Genomic DNA, 25,310 nt, shown 5'->3' on the forward strand with positions numbered 1-25,310 from the left:
AGGGAGAGGAAGGGAGAGGGTCCAGACGAGAAGGAGGGAGAGGGAGGGAGAGGGTCCAGGCGAGAGGGAGGGAGAGGGCGGGAGAGGGTCCGGGGGAGAGGGAGGGAGAGGGAGGGAGAGGGTCCAGAGGAGAAGGAGGGAGAGGGAGGGAGAGGGTCCAGGCGAGAGGGAGGGAGAGGGAGGCAGAGGGAGGCAGAGGGAGGGAGAGGGTCCAGGGGAGAGGGAGGGAGAGGGAGGGAGAGGGTCTAGACGAGAAGGAGGGAGAGGGAGGGAGAGGGTCCAGGCGAGAGGGAGGGAGAGGGCGGGAGAGGGTCCGGGGGAGAGGGAGGGAGAGGGAGGGAGAGGGTCCAGACGAGAAGGAGGGAGAGGGAGGGAGAGGGTCCAGGCGAGAGGGAGGGAGAGGAATGGAGAGGGTCCAGGCGAGAGGGAGGGAGAAGGAGGGAGAGGGTCCAGACGAGAGGGAGGGAGAGGGAGGCAGAGGGGGGGAGAGGCAGGGAGAGGGTCCGAGGGAGAGTGAGGGAGAGGAAGGGTGAGGCTCCAGGCGACAGGGAGGGAGATGGATAGAGAGGGTCCAGTGGAGAAGGAGGGAGAGGGACAGAGAGGTTCCAGGCGAGAGGGAGGGGAGGGAGGTAGAGGGTCCAGGACAGAGGGAGAGAGAGGGAAGGAGAGGGGCCAGACGAGAGGGAGGGAGAGGGAGGCAGACGGAGGGAGAGTGAGGGAGAGGGTCCAGACGAGAGGGAGGGAGAGGGAGGGAGAGGCTGCAGGGGAGAGGGGGGAGAGGCAGGGAGAGGGTGCAGGTGAGAGGGAGGGAGTGGGTAAAGGAGAAAAGGAGGGAGAGGGAGAGAGAGGGTGCAGGCGAGAGGGAGGCAGAGGGAGGAGAGGGAGGGAGAGGGTCCAGACGAGGGGGGAGGGAGAGGAATGGAGAGGGTCCGAGGGAAATGGAGGGAGAGGGAGGGAGAGGGAGGAAGAGGGTCCACACGAGAGGGAGGGAGAGGGCGGGAGAGGGTCCAGGGGAGAGGGAGGGAGAGGGCGAGAGAGGGTCCGGGGGAGAGGGAGGGAGAGGGTCCAGACGAGAAGGAGGGAGAGGGAGGGAGAGGGTCCAGGCGAGAGGGAGGGAGAGGAATGGAGAGGGTCCAGGCGAGAGGGAGGGAGAAGGAGGGAGAGGGTCCAGACGAGAGGGAGGGAGAGGGAGGGAGAGGGAGGGAGAGGGGGGGAGAGGCAGGCAGAGGGTCCGAGGGAGAGGGAGGGAGAGGAAGGGAGAGGGTTCGAGGGAAATGGAGGGAGGGGGAGGAGAGGGTGCCGGAGAGAGGGAGGGAGCGGGAAGGAGAGGGTCTAGGCGAGAGGGAGGGAGAGGGACAGAGAGGGTCCAGGGGAGAGGGAGGGAGAGGGAGAAAGAGGGTCCAGGCGACAGGGAAGGAGAGGGCGGGAGAGGTTCCAGCCGAGAGGAAGGGAGAGGGAGGAAGAGGGAGGGAGAGGGAGGGAGAGGGTACAGGAGAGAGGGAGGGAGCGGGAGGGAGAGGGTCCAGGGGAGAGGGAGGGAGTGGGACAGAGAGGGTCCAGGGGAGAGGGAGGGAGTGGGACAGAGAGGGTCCAGGCGAGAGGGAAGGAGAGGGCGGGAGAGGTTCCAGCCGAGAGGAAGGGAGATGGAGGAAGAGGGAGGGAGAGGGACAGAGAGGGTACAGGAGAGAGGGAAGGAGAGGGAGGGAGAGAGTCCAGACGAGAAGGAGGGAGAGGGAGGAAGAGGGAGGGAGAGGGAGGGAGAGGTTCCAGGCGAGAGGGAGGGAGAGGAAGGTAGAGGGTCCGAGGGTCCGAGGGAAATGGAGGGAGAGGGAGGGAGCGGGAGGAAAAGGGTCCAGACGAGAGGGAGGGAGAGGGCGGGAGAGGTTCCAGGGGAGAGGGAGGGAGAGGGAGGAAGAGGATCCAGGCGAGAGGGAGGGAGAAGGAGGGAGAGCGCCCAGGAGAGAGGGAAGGAGAGGGAGGGAGAGAGTCCAGACGAGAAGGAGGGAGAGGGAGGGAGAGGGAGCTAGACGAGAGGGAGGGAGAGGGCGGGAGAGGGTCCAGCGGCGAGGGAGGGAGAGGAAGGGAGAGGGTCCAGACGAGAAGGAGGGAGAGGGAGGGAGAGGGTCCAGGCGAGAGGGAGGGAGAGGGCGGGAGAGGGTCCGGGGGAGAGGGAGGGAGAGGGAGGGAGAGGGTCCAGAGGAGAAGGAGGGAGAGGGAGGGAGAGGGTCCAGGCGAGAGGGAGGGAGAGGGAGGCAGAGGGAGGCAGAGGGAGGGAGAGGGTCCAGACGAGAGGGAGGGAGAGGGAGGGAGAGGGTCCAGACGAGAAGGAGGGAGAGGGAGGGAGAGGGTCCGAGGGAAAGGGAGGGAGAGGGAGGGAGAGGGTCCAGGCGAGAGGGAGGAGAGGGAGGGAGAGGGTCCAGACGAGGGGGGAGGGAGTGGAATGGAGAGGGTCCGAGGGAAATGGAGGGAGAGGGAGGAAGAGGGAGGGAGAGGGTCCAGACGAGAGAGAGGGAGAGGGCGGGAGAGGGTCCAGGGGAGAGGGAGGGAGAGTGAGAGAGAGGGTCCAGACGAGAGGGAAGGGAGAGGGAGGCAGCGGGAGGGAGAGGGAGGGAGAGGGTCCAGACGAGAAGGAGGGCGAGGGAGGCAGAGGGAGGGAGAGGGTCCAGGCGAGAGGGAGGGAGAAGGAGGGAGAGGGTCCAGACGAGAGGGACGGAGAGGGAGGGAGACGGTCCAGAGGAGAGGGAGGGAGAGGGAGGCAGACGGAGGGAGAGGGAGGGAGAGGGTCCAGACGAGAGGGAGGGAGAGGGAGGCAGACGGAGGGAGAGGGAGGGAGAGGGAGGGAGAGGGAGCCAGACGAGAGGGAGGGAGAGGAATGGAGAAGGTCCAGGCGAGAGGGAGGGAGAGGAAAGGAGAGGGTCCAGGCGAGAGGGAGGGAGAGGGAGGGAGATGATCCAGAGGAGAGGGAGGGAGAGGAAAGGAGAGGGGCCTGGCGAGCGGGCGGGAGAGGGAGGCAGACGGAGGGAGAGGGAGAGAGAGGGTCCAGACGAGAGGGAGGGAGAGGGAGGCAGACGGAGGGAGAGGGAGGGAGAGGGTCCAGACGAGAGGGAGGGAGAGGAATGGAGAGGGTCCGAGGGAAATGGAGGGAGAGGGAGGGAGAGGGCGGGAGAGGGTCCAGGGGAGAGGGAGGGAGAGGGAGGGAGAGGGTCCAGGCGAGAGGGAGGGGGAGGAAAGGAGAGGGGCCAGGCGAGAGGGAGGGAGAGGGAGGCAGACGGAGGGAGAGGGAGGGAGAGGGTCCAGGCGAGAGGGAGGGAGAGGGATGTAGACGGAGGGAGAGGGAGGGAGAGGGTCCAGACGAGGGGGAGGGAGAGGAATGGAGAGGGTCCGAGGGAAAGGGAGGGAGAGGGAGGGAGAGGGTCCAGGCGAGAGGGAGGAGAGGGAGGGAGAGGGTCCAGACGAGGGGGGAGGGAGTGGAATGGAGAGGGTCCGAGGGAAATGGAGGGAGAGGGAGGGAGAGGGAGGAAGAGGGTCCAGACGAGAGGGAGGGAGAGGGCGGGAGAGGGTCCAGGGGAGAGGGAGGGAGAGGGAGGGAGAGGGTCCAGACGAGAAGGAGGTAGAGGGAGGGAGAGGGTCCAGGCGAGAGGGAGGGAGAGGGCGGGAGAGGGTCCGGGGGAGAGGGAGGGAGAGGGAGGGAGAGGGTCCAGACGAGAAGGAGGGAGAGGGTGGCAGACGGAGGGAGAGGGAGGGAGAGGGTCCAGACGAGAGGGAGGGAGAGGGAGGCAGACGGAGGGAGAGGGAGGGAGAGGGAGGGAGAGGGAGCCAGACGAGAGGGAGGGAGAGGAATGGAGAAGGTCCAGGCGAGAGGGAGGGAGAGGAAAGGAGAGGGGCCAGGCGAGAGGGAGGGAGAGGGAGGCAGACGGAGGTAGAGGGAGGGAGAGGGTCCAGGCGAGAGGGAGGGAGAGGGAGGTAGACGGAGGGAGAGGGAGGGAGAGGGTCCAGGAGAGAGGGAGGGAGAGGAAGGGAGAGGCTGCAGGGGAGAGGAAGGGAGAGGCAGGGAGAGGGTGCAGGTGAGAGGGAGGGAGTGGGTAAAGGAGAAAAGGAAGGAGAGGGAGAGAGAGGGTGCAGGCGAGAGGGAGGCAGAGGGAGGAGAGGGAGGGAGAGGGTCCAGGCGAGGGGGGAGGGAGAGGAATGGAGAGGGTCCGAGGGAAATGGAGGGAGAGGGAGGGAGAGGCTGCAGGGGAGAGGGAGGGAGAGGCAGGGAGAGGGTCCAGACGTGAAGGAGGGAGAGGGAGGGAGAGGGTCCAGGGGAGAGGGAGGGAGAGGGAGGAAGAGGGTCCAGGCAAGAGGGAGGGAGAGGGCGGGAGAGGGTCCAGACGACAAGGAGGGAGAGGGAGGGAGAGGGTCCAGGCGAGAGGGAGGGAGAGGGCGGGAGAGTTTCCAGGGGAGAGGGAGGGAGAGTGAGAGAGAGGGTCCAGACGAGAGGGAAGGGAGAGGGAGGCAGCGGGAGGGAGAGGGAGGGAGAGGGTCCAGACGAGAAGGAGGGAGAGGGAGGCAGAGGGAGGGAGAGGGAGGGAGAGGGTCCAGGAGAGAGGGAGGGAGAGGAATGGAGAGGGTCCAGGCGAGAGGGAGGGAGAAGGTGGGAGAGGGTCCAGACGAGAGGGAGGGAGAGGGAGGCAGACGGAGGGAGAGGGAGGGAGAGGGAGGGAGAGGGAGGGAGAGGGAGCCAGACGAGAGGGAGGGAGAGGAATGGAGAAGGTCCAGGCGAGAGGGAGGGAGAGGAAAGGAGAGGGTCCAGGCGAGAGGGAGGGAGAGGGAGGGAGATGATCCAGAGGAGAGGGAGGGAGAGGAAAGGAGAGGGGCCTGGCGAGCGGGCGGGAGAGGGAGGCAGACGGAGGGAGAGGGAGAGAGAGGGTCCAGACGAGAGGGAGGGAGAGGGAGGCAGACAGAGGGAGCGGGAGGGAGAGGGTCCAGACGAGAGGGAGGGAGAGGAATGGAGAGGGTCCGAGGGAAATGGAGGGAGAGGGAGGGAGAGGGCGGGAGAGGGTCCAGGGGAGAGGGAGGGAGAGGCAGGGAGAGGGTCCGAGGGAGAGTGAGGGAGAGGAAGGGTGAGGCTCCAGGCGACAGGGAGGGAAATGGATAGAGAGGGTCCAGTGGAGAAGGAGGGAGAGGGACAGAGAGGTTCCAGGCGAGAGGGAGGGGAGGGAGGTAGAGGGTCCAGGACAGAGGGAGAGAGAGGGAAGGAGAGGGGCCAGACGAGAGGGAGGGAGAGGGAGGCAGACGGAGGGAGAGTGAGGGAGAGGGTCCAGACGAGAGGGAGGGAGAGGCTGCAGGGGAGAGGGGGGAGAGGCAGGGAGAGGGTGCAGGTGAGAGGGAGGGAGTGGGTAAAGGAGAAAAGGAGGGAGAGGGAGAGAGAGGGTGCAGGCGAGAGGGAGGCAGAGGGAGGAGAGGGAGGGAGAGGGTCCAGACGAGGGGGGAGGGAGAGGAATGGAGAGGGTCCGAGGGAAATGGAGGGAGAGGGAGGGAGAGGGCGGAAGAGGGTCCAGACGAGAGGGAGGGAGAGGGCGGGAGAGGGTCCAGGGGAGAGGGAGGGAGAGGGAGGGAGAGGGTCCAGACGAGAAGGAGGGAGAGGGAGGGAGAGGGTCCAGGGGAGAGGGAGGGAGAGGGAGGAAGAGGGTCCAGGCAAGAGGGAGGGAGAGGGCGGGAGAGGGTCCAGACGACAAGGAGGGAGAGGGAGGGAGAGGGTCCAGGCGAGAGGGAGGGAGAGGGCGGGAGAGTTTCCAGGGGAGAGGGAGGGAGAGTGAGAGAGAGGGTCCAGACGAGAGGGAAGGGAGAGGGAGGCAGCGGGAGGGAGAGGGAGGGAGAGGGTCCAGACGAGAAGGAGGGAGAGGGAGGCAGAGGGAGGGAGAGGGAGGGAGAGGGTCCAGGAGAGAGGGAGGGAGAGGAATGGAGAGGGTCCAGGCGAGAGGGAGGGAGAAGGTGGGAGAGGGTCCAGACGAGAGGGAGGGAGAGGGAGGCAGACGGAGGGAGAGGGAGGGAGAGGGAGGGAGAGGGAGGGAGAGGGAGCCAGACGAGAGGGAGGGAGAGGAATGGAGAAGGTCCAGGCGAGAGGGAGGGAGAGGAAAGGAGAGGGTCCAGGCGAGAGGGAGGGAGAGGGAGGGAGATGATCCAGAGGAGAGGGAGGGAGAGGAAAGGAGAGGGGCCTGGCGAGCGGGCGGGAGAGGGAGGCAGACGGAGGGAGAGGGAGAGAGAGGGTCCAGACGAGAGGGAGGGAGAGGGAGGCAGACAGAGGGAGCGGGAGGGAGAGGGTCCAGACGAGAGGGAGGGAGAGGAATGGAGAGGGTCCGAGGGAAATGGAGGGAGAGGGAGGGAGAGGGCGGGAGAGGGTCCAGGGGAGAGGGAGGGAGAGGCAGGGAGAGGGTCCGAGGGAGAGTGAGGGAGAGGAAGGGTGAGGCTCCAGGCGACAGGGAGGGAAATGGATAGAGAGGGTCCAGTGGAGAAGGAGGGAGAGGGACAGAGAGGTTCCAGGCGAGAGGGAGGGGAGGGAGGTAGAGGGTCCAGGACAGAGGGAGAGAGAGGGAAGGAGAGGGGCCAGACGAGAGGGAGGGAGAGGGAGGCAGACGGAGGGAGAGTGAGGGAGAGGGTCCAGACGAGAGGGAGGGAGAGGCTGCAGGGGAGAGGGGGGAGAGGCAGGGAGAGGGTGCAGGTGAGAGGGAGGGAGTGGGTAAAGGAGAAAAGGAGGGAGAGGGAGAGAGAGGGTGCAGGCGAGAGGGAGGCAGAGGGAGGAGAGGGAGGGAGAGGGTCCAGACGAGGGGGGAGGGAGAGGAATGGAGAGGGTCCGAGGGAAATGGAGGGAGAGGGAGGGAGAGGGCGGAAGAGGGTCCAGACGAGAGGGAGGGAGAGGGCGGGAGAGGGTCCAGGGGAGAGGGAGGGAGAGGAATGGAGAAGGGCCAGGGGAGAGGGAGGGAGAGGAAAGGAGAGGGGCCAGGCGAGAGGGAGGGAGAGGGAGGCAGACGGAGGGAGATGGAGGGAGAGGGTCCAGACGAGAGGGAGGGAGAGCAGTGGAGAGGGTCCAGGGGAGAGGGAGGGAGAGGGAGGGAGTGGGTCCAGACGAGAAGGAGGGAGAGGGAGGGAGAGGGTCCAGGCAGGAGGGAGGGAGAGGGCAGGAGAGGGTCCAGGGGAGAGGGAGGGAGAGGAATGGAGAAGGGCCAGGGGAGAGGGAGGGAGAGGAAAGGAGAGGGGCCAGGCGAGAGGGAGGGAGAGGGAGGCAGACGGAGGGAGATGGAGGGAGAGGGTCCAGACGAGAGGGAGGGAGAGGAGTGGAGAGGGTCCAGGGGAGAGGGAGGGAGAGGGAGGGAGTGGGTCCAGACGAGAAGGAGGGAGAGGGAGGCAGCGGGAGGGAGAGGGAGAGAGAGGGTCCAGACGAGAAGGAGGGAGAGGGAGGCAGAGGGAGGGAGAGGGAGTGAGAGGGAGGGAGAGGGTCCAGACGAGAGGGAGGGAGAGGAAGGGAGAGGCTGCAGGGGAGAGGGGGGAGAGGCAGGGAGAGGGTGCAGGTGAGAGGGAGGGAGTGGGTAAAGGAGAAAAGGAGGGAGAGGGAGAGAGATGGTGCAGGCGAGAGGGAGGCAGAGGGAGGAGAGGGAGGGAGAGGGTCCAGACGAGGGGGGAGGGAGAGGAATAGAGAGGGCCCGAGGGAAATGGAGGGAGAGGGAGGGAGAGGGAGGAAGAGGGTGCAGACGAGAGGGAGGGAGAGGGCGGGAGAGGCTGCAGGGGAGAGGGAGGGAGAGGCAGGGAGAGGGTCCAGACGTGAAGGAGGGAGAGGGAGGGAGAGGGTCCAGGGGAGAGGGAGGGAGAGGGAGAAAGAGGGTCCAGGCAAGAGGGAGGGAGAGGGCGGGAGAGGGTCCAGACGAGAAGGAGGGAGAGGGCGGGAGAGTTTCCAGGGGAGAGGGAGGGAGAGTGAGAGAGAGGGTCCAGACGAGAGGGAAGGGAGAGGGAGGCAGCGGGAGGGAGAGGGAGAGAGAGGGTCCAGACGAGAAGGAGGGAGAGGGAGGCAGAGGGAGGGAGAGGGAGGGAGAGGGTCCAGGAGAGAGGGAGGGAGAGGAATGGAGAGGGACCAGGCGAGAGGGAGGGAGAAGGAGGGAGAGGGTCCAGACGAGAGGGAGGGAGAGGGAGGGAGAGGGTCCAGACGAGAGGGAGGGAGAGGGTGGCAGACGGAGGGAGAGGGAGGGAGAGGGTCCAGACGAGAGGGAGGGAGTGGGAGGCAGACGGAGGGAGAGGGAGAGAGAGGGAGGGAGAGAGAGCCAGACGAGAGGGAGGGAGAGGAATGGAGAAGGTCCAGGCGAGAGGGAGGGAGAGGAAAGGAGAGGGGCCAGGCGAGAGGGAGGGAGAGGGAGGCAGACGGAGGGAGAGGGAGGGAGAGGGTCCAGGCGAGAGGGAGGGAGAGGGATGTAGACGGAGGGAGAGGGAGGGAGAGGGTCCAGACGAGAGGGAGGGAGAGGGAGGCAGACGGAGGGAGAGGGAGGGAGAGGGAGGGAGAGGGAGCCAGACGAGAGGGAGGGAGAGGAATGGAGAAGGTCCAGGCGAGAGGGAGGGAGAGGAAAGGAGAGGGTCCAGGCGAGAGGGAGGGAGAGGGAGGGAGATGATCCAGAGGAGAGGGAGGGAGAGGAAAGGAGAGGGGCCTGGCGAGCGGGCGGGAGAGGGAGGCAGACGGAGGGAGAGGGAGAGAGAGGGTCCAGACGAGAGGGAGGGAGAGGGAGGCAGACGGAGGGAGAGGGAGGGAGAGGGTCCAGACGAGAGGGAGGGAGAGGAATGGAGAGGGTCCGAGGGAAATGGAGGGAGAGGGAGGGAGAGGGCGGGAGAGGTTCCAGGGGAGAGGGAGGTAGAGGGAGGAAGAGGATCCAGGCGAGAGGGAGGGAGAAGGAGGGAGAGCGTCCAGGAGAGAGGGAAGGAGAGGGAGGGAGAGAGTCCAGACGAGAAGGAGGGAGAGGGAGGGAGAGGGAGCCAGACGAGAGGGAGGGAGAGGGCGGGAGAGGGTCCAGCGGCGAGGGAGGGAGAGGAAGGGAGAGGGTCCAGACGAGAAGGAGGGAGAGGGAGGGAGAGGGTCCAGGCGAGAGGGAGGGAGAGGGCGGGAGAGGGTCCGGGGGAGAGGGAGGGAGAGGGAGGGAGAGGGTCCAGAGGAGAAGGAGGGAGAGGGAGGGAGAGGGTCCAGGCGAGAGGGAGGGAGAGGGAGGCAGAGGGAGGCAGAGGGAGGGAGAGGGTCCAGGGGAGAGGGAGGGAGAGGGAGGGAGAGGGTCTAGACGAGAAGGAGGGAGAGGGAGGGAGAGGGTCCAGGCGAGAGGGAGGGAGAGGGCGGGAGAGGGTCCGGGGGAGAGGGAGGGAGAGGAATGGAGAGGGTCCAGGCGAGAGGGAGGGAGAAGGAGGGAGAGGGTCCAGACGAGAGGGAGGGAGAGGGAGGCAGAGGGGGGGAGAGGCAGGGAGAGGGTCCGAGGGAGAGTGAGGGAGAGGAAGGGTGAGGCTCCAGGCGACAGGGAGGGAGATGGATAGAGAGGGTCCAGTGGAGAAGGAGGGAGAGGGACAGAGAGGTTCCAGGCGAGAGGGAGGGGAGGGAGGTAGAGGGTCCAGGACAGAGGGAGAGAGAGGGAAGGAGAGGGGCCAGACGAGAGGGAGGGAGAGGGAGGCAGACGGAGGGAGAGTGAGGGAGAGGGTCCAGACGAGAGGGAGGGAGAGGGAGGGAGAGGCTGCAGGGGAGAGGGGGGAGAGGCAGGGAGAGGGTGCAGGTGAGAGGGAGGGAGTGGGTAAAGGAGAAAAGGAGGGAGAGGGAGAGAGAGGGTGCAGGCGAGAGGGAGGCAGAGGGAGGAGAGGGAGGGAGAGGGTCCAGACGAGGGGGGAGGGAGAGGAATGGAGAGGGTCCGAGGGAAATGGAGGGAGAGGGAGGGAGAGGGAGGAAGAGGGTCCACACGAGAGGGAGGGAGAGGGCGGGAGAGGGTCCAGGGGAGAGGGAGGGAGAGGGCGAGAGAGGGTCCGGGGGAGAGGGAGGGAGAGGGTCCAGACGAGAAGGAGGGAGAGGGAGGGAGAGGGTCCAGGCGAGAGGGAGGGAGAGGAATGGAGAGGGTCCAGGCGAGAGGGAGGGAGAAGGAGGGAGAGGGTCCAGACGAGAGGGAGGGAGAGGGAGGGAGAGGGAGGGAGAGGGGGGGAGAGGCAGGCAGAGGGTCCGAGGGAGAGGGAGGGAGAGGAAGGGAGAGGGTTCGAGGGAAATGGAGGGAGGGGGAGGAGAGGGTGCCGGAGAGAGGGAGGGAGCGGGAAGGAGAGGGTCTAGGCGAGAGGGAGGGAGAGGGACAGAGAGGGTCCAGGGGAGAGGGAGGGAGAGGGAGAAAGAGGGTCCAGGCGACAGGGAAGGAGAGGGCGGGAGAGGTTCCAGCCGAGAGGAAGGGAGAGGGAGGAAGAGGGAGGGAGAGGGAGGGAGAGGGTACAGGAGAGAGGGAGGGAGCGGGAGGGAGAGGGTCCAGGGGAGAGGGAGGGAGTGGGACAGAGAGGGTCCAGGGGAGAGGGAGGGAGTGGGACAGAGAGGGTCCAGGCGAGAGGGAAGGAGAGGGCGGGAGAGGTTCCAGCCGAGAGGAAGGGAGATGGAGGAAGAGGGAGGGAGAGGGAGGGAGAGGGTACAGGAGAGAGGGAAGGAGAGGGAGGGAGAGAGTCCAGACGAGAAGGAGGGAGAGGGAGGAAGAGGGAGGGAGAGGGAGGGAGAGGTTCCAGGCGAGAGGGAGGGAGAGGAAGGTAGAGGGTCCGAGGGTCCGAGGGAAATGGAGGGAGAGGGAGGGAGCGGGAGGAAAAGGGTCCAGACGAGAGGGAGGGAGAGGGCGGGAGAGGTTCCAGGGGAGAGGGAGGGAGAGGGAGGAAGAGGATCCAGGCGAGAGGGAGGGAGAAGGAGGGAGAGCGCCCAGGAGAGAGGGAAGGAGAGGGAGGGAGAGAGTCCAGACGAGAAGGAGGGAGAGGGAGGGAGAGGGAGCTAGACGAGAGGGAGGGAGAGGGCGGGAGAGGGTCCAGCGGCGAGGGAGGGAGAGGAAGGGAGAGGGTCCAGACGAGAAGGAGGGAGAGGGAGGGAGAGGGTCCAGGCGAGAGGGAGGGAGAGGGCGGGAGAGGGTCCGGGGGAGAGGGAGGGAGAGGGAGGGAGAGGGTCCAGAGGAGAAGGAGGGAGAGGGAGGGAGAGGGTCCAGGCGAGAGGGAGGGAGAGGGAGGCAGAGGGAGGCAGAGGGAGGGAGAGGGTCCAGACGAGAGGGAGGGAGAGGGAGGGAGAGGGTCCAGACGAGAAGGAGGGAGAGGGAGGGAGAGGGTCCGAGGGAAAGGGAGGGAGAGGGAGGGAGAGGGTCCAGGCGAGAGGGAGGAGAGGGAGGGAGAGGGTCCAGACGAGGGGGGAGGGAGTGGAATGGAGAGGGTCCGAGGGAAATGGAGGGAGAGGGAGGAAGAGGGAGGGAGAGGGTCCAGACGAGAGAGAGGGAGAGGGCGGGAGAGGGTCCAGGGGAGAGGGAGGGAGAGTGAGAGAGAGGGTCCAGACGAGAGGGAAGGGAGAGGGAGGCAGCGGGAGGGAGAGGGAGGGAGAGGGTCCAGACGAGAAGGAGGGCGAGGGAGGCAGAGGGAGGGAGAGGGTCCAGGCGAGAGGGAGGGAGAAGGAGGGAGAGGGTCCAGACGAGAGGGACGGAGAGGGAGGGAGACGGTCCAGAGGAGAGGGAGGGAGAGGGAGGCAGACGGAGGGAGAGGGAGGGAGAGGGTCCAGACGAGAGGGAGGGAGAGGGAGGCAGACGGAGGGAGAGGGAGGGAGAGGGAGGGAGAGGGAGCCAGACGAGAGGGAGGGAGAGGAATGGAGAAGGTCCAGGCGAGAGGGAGGGAGAGGAAAGGAGAGGGTCCAGGCGAGAGGGAGGGAGAGGGAGGGAGATGATCCAGAGGAGAGGGAGGGAGAGGAAAGGAGAGGGGCCTGGCGAGCGGGCGGGAGAGGGAGGCAGACGGAGGGAGAGGGAGAGAGAGATTCCAGACGAGAGGGAGGGAGAGGGAGGCAGACGGAGGGAGAGGGAGGGAGAGGGTCCAGACGAGAGGGAGGGAGAGGAATGGAGAGGGTCCGAGGGAAATGGAGGGAGAGGGAGGGAGAGGGCGGGAGAGGGTCCAGGGGAGAGGGAGGGAGAGGGAGGGAGAGGGTCCAGGCGAGAGGGAGGGGGAGGAAAGGAGAGGGGCCAGGCGAGAGGGAGGGAGAGGGAGGCAGACGGAGGGAGAGGGAGGGAGAGGGTCCAGGCGAGAGGGAGGGAGAGGGATGTAGACGGAGGGAGAGGGAGGGAGAGGGTCCAGACGAGGGGGAGGGAGAGGAATGGAGAGGGTCCGAGGGAAAGGGAGGGAGAGGGAGGGAGAGGGTCCAGGCGAGAGGGAGGAGAGGGAGGGAGAGGGTCCAGACGAGGGGGGAGGGAGTGGAATGGAGAGGGTCCGAGGGAAATGGAGGGAGAGGGAGGGAGAGGGAGGAAGAGGGTCCAGACGAGAGGGAGGGAGAGGGCGGGAGAGGGTCCAGGGGAGAGGGAGGGAGAGGGAGGGAGAGGGTCCAGACGAGAAGGAGGTAGAGGGAGGGAGAGGGTCCAGGCGAGAGGGAGGGAGAGGGCGGGAGAGGGTCCGGGGGAGAGGGAGGGAGAGGGAGGGAGAGGGTCCAGACGAGAAGGAGGGAGAGGGTGGCAGACGGAGGGAGAGGGAGGGAGAGGGTCCAGACGAGAGGGAGGGAGAGGGAGGCAGACGGAGGGAGAGGGAGGGAGAGGGAGGGAGAGGGAGCCAGACGAGAGGGAGGGAGAGGAATGGAGAAGGTCCAGGCGAGAGGGAGGGAGAGGAAAGGAGAGGGGCCAGGCGAGAGGGAGGGAGAGGGAGGCAGACGGAGGTAGAGGGAGGGAGAGGGTCCAGGCGAGAGGGAGGGAGAGGGAGGTAGACGGAGGGAGAGGGAGGGAGAGGGTCCAGGAGAGAGGGAGGGAGAGGAAGGGAGAGGCTGCAGGGGAGAGGAAGGGAGAGGCAGGGAGAGGGTGCAGGTGAGAGGGAGGGAGTGGGTAAAGGAGAAAAGGAAGGAGAGGGAGAGAGAGGGTGCAGGCGAGAGGGAGGCAGAGGGAGGAGAGGGAGGGAGAGGGTCCAGGCGAGGGGGGAGGGAGAGGAATGGAGAGGGTCCGAGGGAAATGGAGGGAGAGGGAGGGAGAGGCTGCAGGGGAGAGGGAGGGAGAGGCAGGGAGAGGGTCCAGACGTGAAGGAGGGAGAGGGAGGGAGAGGGTCCAGGGGAGAGGGAGGGAGAGGGAGGAAGAGGGTCCAGGCAAGAGGGAGGGAGAGGGCGGGAGAGGGTCCAGACGACAAGGAGGGAGAGGGAGGGAGAGGGTCCAGGCGAGAGGGAGGGAGAGGGCGGGAGAGTTTCCAGGGGAGAGGGAGGGAGAGTGAGAGAGAGGGTCCAGACGAGAGGGAAGGGAGAGGGAGGCAGCGGGAGGGAGAGGGAGGGAGAGGGTCCAGACGAGAAGGAGGGAGAGGGAGGCAGAGGGAGGGAGAGGGAGGGAGAGGGTCCAGGAGAGAGGGAGGGAGAGGAATGGAGAGGGTCCAGGCGAGAGGGAGGGAGAAGGTGGGAGAGGGTCCAGACGAGAGGGAGGGAGAGGGAGGCAGACGGAGGGAGAGGGAGGGAGAGGGAGGGAGAGGGAGGGAGAGGGAGCCAGACGAGAGGGAGGGAGAGGAATGGAGAAGGTCCAGGCGAGAGGGAGGGAGAGGAAAGGAGAGGGTCCAGGCGAGAGGGAGGGAGAGGGAGGGAGATGATCCAGAGGAGAGGGAGGGAGAGGAAAGGAGAGGGGCCTGGCGAGCGGGCGGGAGAGGGAGGCAGACGGAGGGAGAGGGAGAGAGAGGGTCCAGACGAGAGGGAGGGAGAGGGAGGCAGACAGAGGGAGCGGGAGGGAGAGGGTCCAGACGAGAGGGAGGGAGAGGAATGGAGAGGGTCCGAGGGAAATGGAGGGAGAGGGAGGGAGAGGGCGGGAGAGGGTCCAGGGGAGAGGGAGGGAGAGGCAGGGAGAGGGTCCGAGGGAGAGTGAGGGAGAGGAAGGGTGAGGCTCCAGGCGACAGGGAGGGAAATGGATAGAGAGGGTCCAGTGGAGAAGGAGGGAGAGGGACAGAGAGGTTCCAGGCGAGAGGGAGGGGAGGGAGGTAGAGGGTCCAGGACAGAGGGAGAGAGAGGGAAGGAGAGGGGCCAGACGAGAGGGAGGGAGAGGGAGGCAGACGGAGGGAGAGTGAGGGAGAGGGTCCAGACGAGAGGGAGGGAGAGGCTGCAGGGGAGAGGGGGGAGAGGCAGGGAGAGGGTGCAGGTGAGAGGGAGGGAGTGGGTAAAGGAGAAAAGGAGGGAGAGGGAGAGAGAGGGTGCAGGCGAGAGGGAGGCAGAGGGAGGAGAGGGAGGGAGAGGGTCCAGACGAGGGGGGAGGGAGAGGAATGGAGAGGGTCCGAGGGAAATGGAGGGAGAGGGAGGGAGAGGGCGGAAGAGGGTCCAGACGAGAGGGAGGGAGAGGGCGGGAGAGGGTCCAGGGGAGAGGGAGGGAGAGGGAGGGAGAGGGTCCAGACGAGAAGGAGGGAGAGGGAGGGAGAGGGTCCAGGCGAGAGGGAGGGAGAGGGCGGGAGAGGGTCCGGGGGAGAGGGAGGGAGAGGGTCCAGACGAGAAGGAGGGAGAGGGAGGGAGAGGGTCCAGGCGAGAGGGAGGGAGAGGAATGGAGAGGGTCCAGGCGAGAGGGAGGGAGAAGGAGGGAGAGGGTCCAGACGAGAGGGAGGGAGAGGGAGGGAGAGGGGGGGAGAGGCAGGCAGAGGGTCCGAGGGAGAGGGAGGGAGAGGAAGGGAGAGGGTTCGAGGGAAATGGAGGGAGGGGGAGGAGAGGGTGCCGGAGAGAGGGAGGGAGCGGGAAGGAGAGGGTCTAGGCGAGAGGGAGGGAGAGGGACAGAGAGGGTCCAGGGGAGAGGGAGGGAGAGGGAGAAAGAGGGTCCAGGCGACAGGGAAGGAGAGGGCGGGAGAGGTTCCAGCCGAGAGGAAGGGAGAGGGAGGAAGAGGGAGGGAGAGGGACAGAGAGGGTACAGGAGAGAGGGAGGGAGCGGGAGGGAGAGGGTCCAGGGGAGAGGGAGGGAGTGGGACAGAGAGGGTCCAGGGGAGAGGGAGGGAGAGGGAGAAAGAGGGTCCAGGCGAGAGGGAAGGAGAGGGCGGGAGAGGTTCCAGCCGAGAGGAAGGGAGAGGGAGGAAGGGGGAGGGAGAGGGACAGAGAGGGTACAGGAGAGAGGGAAGGAGAGGGAGGGAGAGAGTCCAGACGAGAAGGAGGGAGAGGGAGGGAGAGGGAGGGAGAGGGAGGGAGAGGTTCCAGGCGAGAGGGAGGGAGAGGAAGGTAGAGGGTCCGAGGGTCCGAGGGAAATGGAGGGAGAGGGAGGGAGCGGGAGGAAAAGGGTCCAGACGAGAGGGAGGGAGAGGGCGGGAGAGGTTCCAGGGGAGAGGGAGGGAGAGGGAGGAAGAGGATCCAGGCGAGAGGGAGGGAGAAGGAGGGAGAGCGCCCAGGAGAGAGGGAAGGAGAGGGAGGGAGAGAGTCCAGACGAGAAGGAGGGAGAGGGAGGTAGAGGGAGCCAGACGAGAGGGAGGGAGAGGGCGGGAGAGGGTCCAGCGGCGAGGGAGGGAGAGGAAGGGAGAGGGTCCAGACGAGAAGGAGGGAGAGGGAGGGAGAGGGTCCAGGCGAGAGGGAGGGAGAGGGCGGGAGAGGGTCCGGGGGAGAGGGAGGGAGAGGGAGGGAGAGGGTCCAGAGGAGAAGGAGGGAGAGGAAGGCAGCGGGAGGGAGAGGGAGAGAGAGGTTCCAGACGAGAGGGAGGGAGAGGGAGGGAGAGGGTCCAGACGAGAGGGAGGGATAGGAATGGAGAGGGTCCGAGGGAAATGGAGGGAGAGGGAGGGAGAGGGCGGGAGAGGGTCCAGGGGAGAGGGAGGGAGAGTGAGAGAGAGGGTCCAGACGAGAGGGAAGGGAGAGGGAGGGAGAGGGAGAGAGAGGGTCCAGACGAGAAGGAGGGCGAGGGAGGCAGAGGGAGGGAGAGGGAGGGAGAGGGTCCAGGAGAGAGGGAGGGAGAGGAATGGAGAGGGTCCAGGCGAGAGGGAGGGAGAAGGAGGGAGAGGGTCCAGACGAGAGGGAGGGAGAGGGAGGGAGAGGGTCCAGACGAGAGGGAGGGAGAGGGTGGCAGACGGAGGGAGAGGGAGGGAGAGGGTCCAGACGAGAGGGAGGGAGAGGGAGGCAGACGGAGGGAGAGGGAGGGAGAGGGAAGGAGAGGGAGCAAGACGAGAGGGAGGGAGAGGAAAGGAGAGGGGCCAGGCGAGAGGGAGGGAGAGGGAGGCAGACGGAGGGAGAGGGAGGGAGAGGGTCCAGACGAGAGGGAGGGAGAGGGAGGGAGAGGCTGCAGGGGAGAGGGGGGAGAGGCAGGGAGAGGGTGCAGGTGAGAGGGAGGGAGTGGGTAAAGGAGAAAAGGAGGGAGAGGGAGAGAGAGGGTGCAGGCGAGAGGGAGGCAGAGGGAGGAGAGGGAGGGAGAGGGTCCAGACGAGGGGGGAGGGAGAGGAATGGAGAGGGGCCGAGGGAAATGGAGGGAGAGGGAGGGAGAGGGAGGAAGAGGGTCCAGACGAGAGGGAGGGAGAGGGCGGGAGAGGGTCCAGGGGAGAGGGAGGGAGAGGGAGGGAGAGGGTCCAGACGAGAAGGAGGGAGAGGGAGGGAGAGGGTCCAGGCGAGAGGGAGGGAGAGGGCGGGAGAGGGTCCGGTGGAGAGGGAGGGAGAGGGAGGGAGAGGATCCAGGCGAGAGGGAGGGAGAAGGAGGGAGAGCGCCCAGGAGAGAGGGAAGGAGAGGGAGGGAGAGAGTCCAGACGAGAAGGAGGGAGAGGGAGGGAGAGGGAGCCAGACGAGAGGGAGGGAGAGGGCGGGAGAGGGTCCAGCGGCGAGGGAGGGAGAGGAAGGGAGAGGGTCCAGACGGGAAGGAGGGAGAGGGAGGGAGAGGGTCCAGGCGAGAGGGAGGGAGAGGGCGGGAGAGGGTCCGGGGGAGAGGGAGGGAGAGGGAGGGAGAGGGTCCAGAGGAGAAGGAGGGAGAGGAAGGCAGCGGGAGGGAGAGGGAGAGAGAGGTTCCAGACGAGAGGGAGGGAGAGGGAGGGAGAGGGTCCAGACGAGAGGGAGGGATAGGAATGGAGAGGGTCCGAGGGAAATGGAGGGAGAGGGAGGGAGAGGGCGGGAGAGGGTCCAGGGGAGAGGGAGGGAGAGTGAGAGAGAGGGTCCAGACGAGAGGGAAGGGAGAGGGAGGGAGAGGGAGAGAGAGGGTCCAGACGAGAAGGAGGGCGAGGGAGGCAGAGGGAGGGAGAGGGAGGGAGAGGGTCCAGGAGAGAGGGAGGGAGAGGAATGGAGAGGGTCCAGGCGAGAGGGAGGGAGAAGGAGGGAGAGGGTCCAGACGAGAGGGAGGGAGAGGGAGGGATAGGGTCCAGACGAGAGGGAGGGAGAGGGAGGCAGACGGAGGGAGAGGGAGGGAGAGGGTCCAGACGAGAGGGAGGGAGAGGGAGGCAGACGGAGGGAGAGGGAGGGAGAGGGAAGGAGAGGGAGCAAGACGAGAGGGAGGGAGAGGAAAGGAGAGGGGCCAGGCGAGAGGGAGGGAGAGGGAGGCAGACGGAGGGAGAGGGAGGGAGAGGGTCCAGACGAGAGGGAGGGAGAGGGAGGGAGAGGCTGCAGGGGAGAGGGGGGAGAGGCAGGGAGAGGGTGCAGGTGAGAGGGAGGGAGTGGGTAAAGGAGAAAAGGAGGGAGAGGGAGAGAGAGGGTGCAGGCGAGAGGGAGGCAGAGGGAGGAGAGGGAGGGAGAGGGTCCAGACGAGGGGGGAGGGAGAGGAATGGAGAGGGTCCGAGGGAAATGGAGGGAGAGGGAGGGAGAGGGAGGAAGAGGGTCCAGACGAGAGGGAGGGAGAGGGCGGGAGAGGGTCCAGGGGAGAGGGAGGGAGAGGGAGGGAGAGGGTCCAGACGAGAAGGAGGGAGAGGGAGGGAGAGGGTCCAGGCGAGAGGGAGGGAGAGGGCGGGAGAGGGTCCGGGGGAGAGGGAGGGAGAGGGAGGGAGAGGGTCCAGGCGAGAGGGAGGGAGAGGGTGGCAGACGGAGGGAGAGGGAGGGAGAGGGTCCAGGCGAGAGGGAGGGAGAGGGAGGCTGACGGAGGGAGAGGGAGGGAGAGGGAGGGAGAGGGAGCCAGACGAGAGGGAGGGAGAGGAATGGAGAAGGTCCAGGCGAGAGGGAGGGAGAGGAAAGGAGAGGGGCCAGGCGAGAGGGAGGGAGAGGGAGGCAGACGGAGGGAGAGGGAGGGAGAGGGTCCAGGCGAGAGGGAGGGAGAGGGAGGTAGACGGAGGGAGAGGGAGGGAGAGGGTCCAGGAGGGAGGGAGGGAGAGGAAGGGAGAGGCTGCAGGGGAGAGGAAGGGAGAGGCAGGGAGAGGGTGCAGGTGAGAGGGAGGGAGTGGGTAAAGGAGAAAAGGAAGGAGAGGGAGAGAGAGGGTGCAGGCGAGAGGGAGGCAGAGGGAGGAGAGGGAGGGAGAGGGTCCAGGCGAGGGGGGAGGGAGAGGAATGGAGAGGGTCCGAGGGAAATGGAGGGAGAGGGAGGGAGAGGCTGCAGGGGAGAGGGAGGGAGAGGCAGGGAGAGGGTCCAGACGTGAAGGAGGGAGAGGGAGGGAGAGGGTCCAGGGGAGAGGGAGGGAGAGGGAGGAAGAGGGTCCAGGCGAGAGGGAGGGAGAGGGCGGGAGAGTTTCCAGGGGAGAGGGAGGGAGAGTGAGAGAGAGGGTCCAGACGAGAGGGAGAGAGAGGGCGGGAGAGTTTCCAGGGGAGAGGGAGGGAGAGTGAGAGAGAGGGTCCAGACGAGAGGGAAGGGAGAGGGAGGCAGCGGGAGGGAGAGGGAGAGAGAGGGTCCAGACGAGAAGGAGGGAGAGGGAGGCAGAGGGAGGCAGAGGGAGGGAGAGGGTCCAGGAGAGAGGGAGGGAGAGGAATGGAGAGGGTCCAGGCGAGAGGGAGGGAGAAGGAGGGAGAGGGTCCAGGAGAGAGGGAGGGAGAGGGAGGGAGACGGTCCAGACGAGAGGGAGGGAGAGGGTGGCAGACGGAGGGAGAGGGAGGGAGAGGGTCCAGACGAGAGGGAGGGAGAGGGAGGCAGACGGAGGGAGAGGGAGGGAGAGGGAGGGAGAGGGAGCCAGACGAGAGGGAGGGAGAGGAATGGAGAAGGTCCAGGCGAGAGGGAGGGAGAGGGAGGGAGATGATCCAGAGGAGAGGGAGGGAGAGGAAAGGAGAGGGGCCTGGCGAGCGGGCGGGAGAGGGAGGCAGACGGAGGGAGCGGGAGGGAGAGGGTCCAGACGAGAGGGAGGGAGAGGGAGGCAGACGGAGGGAGAGGGAGGGAGAGGGTCCAGACGAGAGGGAGGGAGAGGAATGGAGAGGGTCCGAGGGAAATGGAGGGAGAGGGAGGGAGAGGGCGGGAGAGGGTCCAGGGGAGAGTGAGGGAGAGGGTCCAGACGAGAGGGAGGGAGAGGAATGGAGAGGGTCCGAGGGAAATGGAGGGAGAGGGAGGGAGAGGGCGGGAGAGGGTCCAGGGGAGAGGGAGGGAGAGGGAGGGAGAGGGTCCAGGCGAGAGGGAGGGAGAGGAATGGAGAGGGTCCAGGCGAGAGGGAGGGAGAAGGAGGGAGAGGGTCCAGACGAGAGGGAGGGAGAGGGAGGCAGAGGGGGGGAGAGGCAGGGAGAGGGTCCGAGGGAGAGTGAGGGAGAGGAAGGGTGAGGCTCCAGGCGACAGGGAGGGAAATGGATAGAGAGGGTCCAGTGGAGAAGGAGGGAGAGGGACAGAGAGGTTCCAGGCGAGAGGGAGGGGAGGGAGGTAGAGGGTCCAGGACAGAGGGAGAGAGAGGGAAGGAGAGGGGCCAGACGAGAGGGAGGGAGAGGGAGGCAGACGGAGGGAGAGTGAGGGAGAGGGTCCAGACGAGAGGGAGGGAGAGGGAGGGAGAGGCTGCAGGGGAGAGGGGGGAGAGGCAGGGAGAGGGTGCAGGTGAGAGGGAGGGAGTGGGTAAAGGAGAAAAGGAGGGAGAGGGAGAGAGAGGGTGCAGGCGAGAGGGAGGCAGAGGGAGGAGAGGGAGGGAGAGGGTCCAGACGAGGGGGGAGGGAGAGGAATGGAGAGGGTCCGAGGGAAATGGAGGGAGAGGGAGGGAGAGGGAGGAAGAGGGTCCAGACGAGAGGGAGGGAGAGGGCGGGAGAGGGTCCAGGGGAGAGGGAGGGAGAGGGAGGGAGAGGGTCCAGGCGAGAGGGAGGGAGAGGGCGGGAGAGGGTCCAGACGAGAAGGAGGGAGAGGGAGGGAGAGGGTCCAGGCGAGAGGGAGGGAGAGGGCGGGAGAGGGTCCGGGGGAGAGGGAGGGAGAGGGTCCAGACGAGAAGGAGGGAGAGGGAGGGAGAGGGTCCAGGCGAGAGGGAGGGAGAGGAATGGAGAGGGTCCAGGCGAGAGGGAGGGAGAAGGAGGGAGAGGGTCCAGACGAGAGGGAGGGAGAGGGAGGGAGAGGGGGGGAGAGGCAGGCAGAGGGTCCGAGGGAGAGGGAGGGAGAGGAAGGGAGAGGGTTCGAGGGAAATGGAGGGAGGGGGAGGAGAGGGTGCCGGAGAGAGGGAGGGAGCGGGAAGGAGAGGGTCTAGGCGAGAGGGAGGGAGAGGGACAGAGAGGGTCCAGGGGAGAGGGAGGGAGAGGGAGAAAGAGGGTCCAGGCGACAGGGAAGGAGAGGGCGGGAGAGGTTCCAGCCGAGAGGAAGGGAGAGGGAGGAAGAGGGAGGGAGAGGGAGGGAGAGGGTACAGGAGAGAGGGAGGGAGCGGGAGGGAGAGGGTCCAGGGGAGAGGGAGGGAGTGGGACAGAGAGGGTCCAGGGGAGAGGGAGGGAGTGGGACAGAGAGGGTCCAGGCGAGAGGGAAGGAGAGGGCGGGAGAGGTTCCAGCCGAGAGGAAGGGAGATGGAGGAAGAGGGAGGGAGAGGGACAGAGAGGGTCCAGGGGAGAGGGAGGGAGAGGGAGAAAGAGGGTCCAGGCGACAGGGAAGGAGAGGGCGGGAGAGGTTCCAGCCGAGAGGAAGGGAGAGGGAGGAAGAGGGAGGGAGAGGGAGGGAGAGGGTACAGGAGAGAGGGAGGGAGTGGGACAGAGAGGGTCCAGGGGAGAGGGAGGGAGTGGGACAGAGAGGGTCCAGGCGAGAGGGAAGGAGAGGGCGGGAGAGGTTCCAGCCGAGAGGAAGGGAGATGGAGGAAGAGGGAGGGAGAGGGACAGAGAGGGTACAGGAGAGAGGGAAGGAGAGGGAGGGAGAGAGTCCAGACGAGAAGGAGGGAGAGGGAGGAAGAGGGAGGGAGAGGGAGGGAGAGGTTCCAGGCGAGAGGGAGGGAGAGGAAGGTAGAGGGTCCGAGGGTCCGAGGGAAATGGAGGGAGAGGGAGGGAGCGGGAGGAAAAGGGTCCAGACGAGAGGGAGGGAGAGGGCGGGAGAGGTTCCAGGGGAGAGGGAGGGAGAGGGAGGAAGAGGATCCAGGCGAGAGGGAGGGAGAAGGAGGGAGAGCGTCCAGGAGAGAGGGAAGGAGAGGGAGGGAGAGAGTCCAGACGAGAAGGAGGGAGAGGGAGGGAGAGGGAGCCAGACGAGAGGGAGGGAGAGGGCGGGAGAGGGTCCAGCGGCGAGGGAGGGAGAGGAAGGGAGAGGGTCCAGACGAGAAGGAGGGAGAGGGAGGGAGAGGGTCCAGGCGAGAGGGAGGGAGAGGGCGGGAGAGGGTCCGGGGGAGAGGGAGGGAGAGGGAGGGAGAGGGTCCAGAGGAGAAGGAGGGAGAGGGAGGGAGAGGGTCCAGGCGAGAGGGAGGGAGAGGGAGGCAGAGGGAGGCAGAGGGAGGGAGAGGGTCCAGGGGAGAGGGAGGGAGAGGGAGGGAGAGGGTCTAGACGAGAAGGAGGGAGAGGGAGGGAGAGGGTCCAGGCGAGAGGGAGGGAGAGGGCGGGAGAGGGTCCGGGGGAGAGGGAGGGAGAGGGAGGGAGAGGGTCCAGACGAGAAGGAGGGAGAGGGAGGGAGAGGGTCCAGGCGAGAGGGAGGGAGAAGAATGGAGAGGGTCCAGGGGAGAGGGAGGGAGAAGGAGGGAGAGGGTCCAGACGAGAGGGAGGGAGAGGGAGGCAGAGGGGGGGAGAGGCAGGGAGAGGGTCCGAGGGAGAGTGAGGGAGAGGAAGGGTGAGGCTCCAGGCGACAGGGAGGGAGATGGATAGAGAGGGTCCAGTGGAGAAGGAGGGAGAGGGACAGAGAGGTTCCAGGCGAGAGGGAGGGGAGGGAGGTAGAGGGTCCAGGACAGAGGGAGAGAGAGGGAAGGAGAGGGTCCAGACGAGAGGGAGGGAGAGGGACAGAGAGGTTCCCGGCGAGAGGGGGGGAGAGGGGGGGAGAGGTTCCAGGAGAGAGGGAGGGAGAGGGTACAGGCGAGAGGGAGGGAGAGGGCGGGAGAAGGACCTCGGGAGAGAGACGGAGAGGGAGGGAGAGGATCCAGGGGAGAGGGAAGGAGATGATCCAGATAAGAGGGCGGGAGAGGGAGGGAGAGGGAGGGAGAGGGTCCGAGGGACAGGGAGGGAGAGGGCGGGAGAGGGTCCAGGCGAGAGGGAGGGAGAGGGAGGGAGATAATCCAGAGGAGAGGGAGGGAGAGGAAAGGAGAGGGTCCAGGCGAGAGGGAGGGAGAGGGAGGGAGACGGAGGGAGAGGGAGCGAGGGGGTCCAGGCGAGAGGGAGGGAGAGGAGTGGAGAGGGTCCGAGGGAAAGGGAGGGAGAGGGAGGGAGAGGGTCCGAGGGACAGGGAGGGAGAGGGAGGGAGATGATCCAGAGGAGAGGGAGGGAGAGGAAAGGAGAGGGGCCAGGCGAGAGGGCGGGAGAGGGAGGCAGAGGGAGGGAGAGGGAGAGAGAGGGTCCAGGCGAGAGGGAGGGAGAGGAATGGAGAGGGTCCAGGCAAGAGGGAGGGAGAAGGAGGGAGAGGGTCCAGACGAGAAGGAGGGAGAGGGAGGCAGAGGGAGGGAGAGGGAGGGAGAGGGTCCAGGCGAGAGGGAGGGAGAGGAATGGAGAGGGTCCAGGCGAGAGGGAGGGAGAAGGAGGGAGAGGGTCCACACGAGAGGGAGGGAGAGGGAGGGAGAGGGGGGAGAGGCAGGGAGATGGTCCGAGGGAGAGGGAGGGAGAGGAATGGAGAGGGTTCGAGGGAAATGGAGGGAGGGGGAGGAGAGGGTGCAGGAGAGAGGGAGGGAGCGGAAGGGAGAGGGTCCATGCGAGAGGGAGGGAGAGGGACAGAGAGGGTTCAGGGAAGAGGGAGAAAGAGGGTCCAGGCGACAGGGAAGGAGAGGGCGGGAGAGGTTCCAGCCGAGAGGAAGGGAGAGGGAGGAAGGGGGAGGGAGAGGGACAGAGAGGGTACAGGAGAGAGGGAAGGAGAGGGAGGGAGAGAGTCCAGACGAGAAGGAGGGAGAGGGAGGCAGAGGGAGGGAGAGGGAGGGAGAGGGTCCAGGCGAGAGGGAGGGAGAGGAATGGAGAGGGCACGAGGGAAATGGAGGGAGAGAGAGGGACAGGGAGGAAGAGGGTCCAGACGAGAGGGAGGGAGAGGGCGGGAGAGGCTGAAGGGGAGAGGGAGGAAGAGGGAGGGAGAGGGTCCAGACGAGAAGGAGGGAGAGGGAGGGAGAGGGTCCAGGCGAGAGGGAGGGAGAGGGCAGGAGAGCGTCCAAGGGAGAGGGAGAGAGAGGAATGGAGAAGGGCCAGGGGAGAGGGAGGGAGAGGAAAGGAGAGGGGCCAGGCGAGAGGGAGGGCGAGGGAGGCAGACGGAGGGAGATGGAGGGAGAGGGTCCAGACGAGAGGGAGGGAGAGGAGTGGAGAGGGTCCAGGGGAGAGGGAGGGAGAGTGAGAGAGAGGGTCCAGACGAGAGGGAAGGGAGAGGGAGGCAGCGGGAGGGAGAGGGAGAGAGAGGGTCCAGACGAGAAGGAGGGAGAGGGAGGCAGAGGGAGGCAGAGGGAGGGAGAGGGTCCAGGAGAGAGGGAGGGAGAAGGAGGGAGAGGGTCCAGACGAGAGGGAGGGAGAGGGAGGGAGTGGGTCCAGACGAGAAGGAGGGAGAGGGAGGCAGCGGGAGGGAGAGGGAGAGAGAGGGTCCAGACGAGAAGGAGGGAGAGGGAGGCAGAGGGAGGGAGAGGGAGGGAGAGGGAGGGAGAGGGTCCAGACGAGAGGGAGGGAGAGGAAGGGAGAGGCTGCAGGGGACAGGAAGGGAGAGGCAGGGAGAGGGTGCAGGTGAGAGGGAGGGAGTGGGTAAAGGAGAAATGGAGGGAGAGGGAGAGAGAGGGTGCAGGCGAGAGGGAGGCAGAGGGAGGAGAGGGAGGGAGAGGGTCCAGGCGAGGGGGGAGGGAGAGGAATGGAGAGGGTCCGAGGGAAATGGAGGGAGAGGGAGGGAGAGGGAGGGAGAGGGTGCAGACGAGAGGGAGGGAGAGGGCGGGAGAGGCTGCAGGGGAGAGGGAGGGAGAGACAGGGAGAGGGTCCAGACGTGAAGGAGGGAGAGGGAGGGAGAGGGTCCAGGGGAGAGGGAGGGAGAGGGAGGAAGAGGGTCCAGGCAAGAGGGAGGGAGAGGGCGGGAGAGGGTCCAGACGAGAAGGAGGGAGAGGGAGGAAGAGGGTCCAGACGAGAGGGAGGGAGAGGGCGGGAGAGGCTGAAGGGGAGAGGGAGGGAGAGGGAGGGAGAGGGTCCAGACGAGAAGGAGGGAGAGGGAGGGAGAGGGTCCAGGCAGGAGGGAGGGAGAGGGCAGGAGAGGGTCCAGGGGAGAGGGAGGGAGAGGAATGGAGAAGGGCCAGGGGAGAGGGAGGGAGAGGAAAGGAGAGGGGCCAGGCGAGAGGGAGGGAGAGGGAGGCAGACGGAGGGAGATGGAGGGAGAGGGTCCAGACGAGAGGGAGGGAGAGGAGTGGAGAGGGTCCAGGGGAGAGGGAGGGAGAGGGAGGGAGTGGGTCCAGACGAGAAGGAGGGAGAGGGAGGCAGCGGGAGGGAGAGGGAGAGAGAGGGTCCAGACGAGAAGGAGGGAGAGGGAGGCAGAGGGAGGGAGAGGGAGTGAGAGGGAGGGAGAGGGTCCAGACGAGAGGGAGGGAGAGGAAGGGAGAGGCTGCAGGGGAGAGGGGGGAGAGGCAGGGAGAGGGTGCAGGTGAGAGGGAGGGAGTGGGTAAAGGAGAAAAGGAGGGAGAGGGAGAGAGATGGTGCAGGCGAGAGGGAGGCAGAGGGAGGAGAGGGAGGGAGAGGGTCCAGACGAGGGGGGAGGGAGAGGAATAGAGAG

This window comes from Struthio camelus, chromosome W, assembly GCF_040807025.1.
Source record: "Struthio camelus isolate bStrCam1 chromosome W, bStrCam1.hap1, whole genome shotgun sequence".
NCBI classification, from domain to species: domain Eukaryota; kingdom Metazoa; phylum Chordata; class Aves; order Struthioniformes; family Struthionidae; genus Struthio; species Struthio camelus.